The 5,685-nt window shown below is 39.8% G+C and overlaps 1 pseudogene; it reads left to right on the top strand.

Annotated features, from left to right (window-relative positions):
- Positions 1-4,685: 4,685 nt before the first annotated feature.
- LOC118424675 overlaps positions 4,686-5,685 on the top strand; it is a 20,388-nt pseudogene continuing 19,388 nt past the window's right edge.

Genomic DNA, 5,685 nt, shown 5'->3' with positions numbered 1-5,685 from the left:
GTATATGATGGAGGGTGTACGGGCAAAGTAAAACTGAATGCTGCTGATTTTGGCTATACGTATTACATTGTATTCATAAATCGAATCAAAGTTATGCAGATACTTCTGGAAGAATTCCAACAGAAATAGTTGATGTCATTATGATGTTATACCAGCACACTAAAGTAATTCACCAGATCTCCAGATGTTGATACAGGGCCCTTCAACATCGTAGCTGTTGTTCTCCGAGGTGACATCGGTAACTATTTGTCACATGTATGGATTATTTACTGCGAACGTCGGTAGATCAAATGGCCTCACTCTACTGTATGCACGATGTAAAAGGATTTCATCGATGCGGACATCGTTGACGATATTGTTCTCTTTAGTGATACATGTACACATGCCAAAGCTGAAGCTCTTTTCCATTGCCTATAAACCGCTGCTGCCAAAGTCATAAGCCTTCATGTAAACGCAGACGAAACATGTAATTTAACCGACTGTGTGATATAGAATCTCTGGATGAAAAGACAATAAAGCAGGTGGAAAATTACCTGGGTAGCAACATCACCTCAACTGAGGGTGATGTGAAACACGCTTGGCTAAAGCTTGAGTAGCCTTAGACAAGCCAATTTGTACATGAAATCTGTCAAATAAGATGAGGCGTGATTTCCTACAAGCAACTGATGTCTCTGTTTTGGTCTAAGAAGCAAAAACAGAAAAAACACGAACGTCTTGAGAAGCAACTTAATTGCAGCTACACCATGACGCTGCGTGATGCTCTTAACACCCCTTGCAGAAAACACCCTACAAAGAACCTGCTGTATAAAGACCTGTCTCACATCATACGAGAAAGAAGGTTTGCTGGGCACGCATGACAGAGAAAGGAGAGACCATTAGTGGTTGTCTCCTATTGTACCTAAACATGGACGTGCAAATGTGCGCGCAGACAATACAAAACTTTTTTACATCAGCTTTGTGAAGACGCTTGCTGCTCAGTTGAAGATCTGCCCAGGGCTGTAAAGTACAGGGCAGACATCGAAGTTAGGGCTGTCCATAGGAAATCATGTAAATTGTTAGAATACACTGAAAGAAGGCTTCAAAAAAGTATTAGCCCATATTTCAATCTTAAAGATTCCTCTCCACCACAAAGTCGCATTGGTCTTTATAACCATTCAAAAAAACAGGGGGTTCTTCGGCTCAAACTTCGAGAACAGTTTGCTTTATGAAAAAAACCTCACCAGTTCCCTCCTGATTCAACACGTAGCACCCAACAACTCATCTTGACCCAAACAGGAAAGCTTCGACCCTGCCTGACCCTTCTTCTATTGGGCAAAATTTTTCAAGGAAAAGAAGGATTTTCAAGGATTTTTAGTCTGTTCCAAGACACCCAATGGGGTATTCAATGATATTTGTAAGATTTTCGAATGACTGTCAATGATTGTAAATTCATTATGAATATTTATAAATATTCAGAAGAAAGAAATACTGAATACCATGCCTTACAATTGTTCTATAGTTTACGAACATTTCTAAAGCTGCCGACAAAAGGGATAATTTTTTATAACAAATTTCAAATATAGACTAATTTGTTTCAACTTTACAAAAATTATAAATAATGATATTTGCCCAATGCCTCCCTAAACGCTAATCCTGTTTGCACCGTGTTCCTCCCATACAGCCAACAGTGTGACACAAGGTCTGCTGAGGATTCTGGCAGTTTGGGTTGCCAAAGAATATCCAGCAGAGGTACCCTGTCTTTCAAGGAACAATCAAGCCTGTACGTCGACCCTGTTGGCTGATTGACATATATGGCACTTTGCCACCAGAGTCCCTAAAGAAAGATCGAGAGGATCTGTGTACGGTTTGTTGATTTTGTGGTTGATGGGCTATTTATCTTGCTGGTTGGTTCTGGAAATATAGGATTGGTAGGTGGAGATTTTTCAAAATATTCTAGCCGAAGTGAGCCAACAGATAATGTTTAACAATGTTGAACTGAAATGCACCAGGACACTGGCATCTTCAACATCATTTTCTCAAACTACTGATATACATTGTACAAGCACAACTCTGTATTTCATCAGAAATAAGAAAATGATTTTTAGAAATATAAAATACCTCAAATTCTAGTGCCCTTGCCGTCAGTAACGGGTGACCAAAAAGGCAGGGTCTGTCGGGTCGGGTCGGGTCGGGTAACTGGAAACAGCATTTTTTCCTTAGACCTTAATCCAGTCCACTACCCCTTATTTTGTATCCTCTCTTCCACATAAACTCTCGTTGCATGTTAAGGCGCTTCTTACGCTGCTCATGCGTTAGCTTTGAGGCAGTCAATCCAATTCCTCTACCAGCTCTTTGCTGCTAGAGGAATTGAGTGGTCTTACAACTTGAGTGGTCCTGTGATAGTTTCCTTTGATGTTTGTTTGTTGCTGTTGTTTTTTTCTCACAGGAAATAATGTTCCATCGTACAGTTCACCTGACAAGTTGCCAGGTCTGGTAGTTCGGGACAGTTGTGTTGGTCAGAATGAGACTACGTCATCAGAGAAGCAGCCCGGGGGAGACCGTGCTGTCAGTGGTGCTGCTGATAGTCTGTCTGACATCGCAGTGCTTGGCACAGGTACGCGGTACTTGTACTAATATTAAACGTCAAATAATCTAAGATAACAGATCCAAAATTGCACATATCACATGATTTCTTCACTAAAATGTTCAACTGAGTACATTAAACTTGTGGTATGACTTTAGGAAGCCATCCTTAAATGATAAGTCGTTGATTATTAGAAATATATTCTTATTCAAAATACCGATTCTTGGATTATTCCAAAGTATTTGCTGTCTAACTCCAGCTCTCGCGTGTTTACGTTCTAAGGTGATTTGTCATCAGTGTTGACCCTGAAGAAGGTGACAGTGGTCGTTGAAAATGTATACCGTTTTCTTCTGATTCCACCCACAGGACCTAACACCTTAAATCCGCCCGTACGCAAGAAAACAGAAAAGTAGAATACAACGTTTGACTTAGGAAAACTAGTCCCAAAAGTCTCCAGATTAGGGCGAAATTTCGCAGGAAATGAAAGATTTTTCAATGTTTAAACCTCGCACAACATTTCAAAGTAGAGCCCATTTCCAATGTATTTCTAATTTACAAATACGAAACATAATGGTACGGCGCCATCATGACGCTGTCGGTAAATGTGCACATCATGATGTAGAATGAGACGTTAAAAGTCGGTGACATTAATCAGCAACCCTATCTAAAGGCTGTGTGTCATCCGTTACTTAACACACTGCTAAGAGGACGCCACTCCAGTATAAATCATCTGTGCCCAGAGCGTAGATCCCGACACTATACATTATATCAGTCCTAGTCTTCTGGAACGGTGCTGCAGGATATATCGATGGCCATGCTTCCTCATATGCATATATGCGAGAGATGCTGACGAATTGTCTCCAAGCAGACCCTACGGTGCCTTAGAGATAGTATCAAAGCTGGCCAAGGAGTATAGCCCGTTCGACTCCCTTTGGCCGGCGGTACTGCTTGGCCAGCTTTGATATTATCTCTAAGGCACCGTAGGGTCTGCTTGGAGACTAACTGAAGACATTTCACGCTAATCTGCTTCTTAGTCTCATTATATATTGATAGCGATGAAAAAAACTAGGGACAAAATGTACAATAATCATGATGATTATATATCTATTTATCAAACTTGAGTTTGCAAGAGCCATTAAAAATTATTATAACTTCCCTGAACAATATAAAACTTGACGTACATTTGACACAATCTTCCGAGCAGAAGCTTTCAATTCGATTTTAGAAAACCACATCGGAAGTTTGTTCAAGATATGAAACAGTAACTTAAGCAAAAAAGCATGTACAGCGTAGAATAAATATAATACAGCTGGCTTGTAAATATTGTACCGGAAATGCGGTGGAAGATGAACTATATTTTTTTGTCAATGTTCACAATATTACCCCTAAAGAAGGAAATTATTCCTAGATATCAACAAAATTTTTCCAAGCTTTTCACACCTCAACGTCATCATCATCATCATTATCACCACCATCATCATTATTGTGTCTACAGGAGCTGATTGGCTGTAAGCAGAATATTGCCCGCTTTAGTCTCGACAACAACAACACCTTAGTCAATGAATGTTGTACCCGGGACAGAGAAGATGTGGTCAACATAAAGTCGACTCCTAGCTTACAAAACTCATCGGCATCCAGTAACCGTAAGTGTGCGTTTCTATCACTACTTCACATGATGCCCGTCAGTCATGTTGTTGAGATTTTTATAGTCCTTCACTTTCCTTGATTAGTTTTTTTATTAGGTAAATAAGTCACTGAATAAAGAGCACAACCATACTTTAGTAACACCGACGTTTAGCTGACAGTCTTTCACCTTCCTCGGGATGATTCGGAACGGCTCAAATTGTACTACAGCATTAAACAAAAACATGGTACATACAATATAAAAATTTGACGTTTGAGTCAACATCTGTGACCATAAGCAGCGATACTTAATCTGTCATACAACGTGAACCCGTCAAAACTGCAATAAGGAAGTTGACAGACGGTCACCGAAACGGCGGTGAAAAGAAGGCAATTTGATGTGTAAAAAAGAGTCTGATTATTCAGTCTTAAACTTTGTTATCTTGGTATCCATAACTTTAAAATGTTTGTTTCTAAGCTGCCTTTATCGCCTACAGAAATGTGCAGAAAGACGTTAGTGGCTATTGATCTCCTTCACCACTCCCACGTCTGTCTTCCGGAGGCCCGGCCGGGAGAAAAGGTTCGCACACCGTGTCCGCTCTTATCGGTGTTCCGGCAAGGAAGTGAGTATCGAAATGTTACCTTTCCTACATGCAAGGAAGACACTATTTATGACTAACCTGTTTGAAGCCGCTTGTGACATACAATAAGACCTTGGATAAGGTTTATACCGAGAGATTATTGAGGGTTTATTGATTTGCAAAATCATGCCAGATGGCTAATTGCACGTACAGTCTCGAAATAAGAGTAGAGTCATTCAGTACATAACATTGGTTTCTAATCTACTATACGTTTACTATTGTAAGATTTGACTTCTTCTTTGAAGGCAGTGGTTAATGAATTGTCCCACTTTCTGCAAAATAAGTGGGTTTTGTGATTTGAGTAAGATTTTGCTGATCTCCTAGATGGTTAAAGCTCGGTAAAATTGAGGCAACGTTTTTATATTATTTTATATTATTTAACGTTTCTGTCGGCCTCGTAGTGAGAGCACTGACTAATGAAGTGTGATTAATTTTTCCACTGCATTCATTGGCCAATATTTACATAGTCTATCATGTACAGGTAGCTTTCTTTAACGACCCATTTCTATTTCTAATGGGTGCGCTCTAATTCTTATTTTACATATGGCGGATCTTTCATCAAACTCGTTATGATTCAGGTAATTTTCTATCGAGTATTTGGATTTGACACTTTTACATACCAAGCTGCTGTAGTTCAGACTCACACATCCCCGTGAAATACGTACTTCTTCTCCGCGTTTCAGTCTTCAAACTGTCCGCAGTACATAACAAGGGTTCGAAGGGATGTGTTCGTGGAACTCTAGTTGTGAATCTAATTCCTATTCCCGTGGAGGTGCTAAAACACCGAAAAGGGTAGATACGAAGTGTTTGGTGAATGGCAATTATAACTAGATCACAACAGGAGGTTTATAACTATTC

Source organism: Branchiostoma floridae, chromosome 10, assembly GCF_000003815.2.
Source record: "Branchiostoma floridae strain S238N-H82 chromosome 10, Bfl_VNyyK, whole genome shotgun sequence".
Classification (NCBI taxonomy): Eukaryota; Metazoa; Chordata; class Leptocardii; order Amphioxiformes; family Branchiostomatidae; genus Branchiostoma; species Branchiostoma floridae.
The sequence above is the reverse complement of the archived record's forward strand: the minus strand, read 5'-3'. Positions and strand labels throughout refer to the sequence as shown.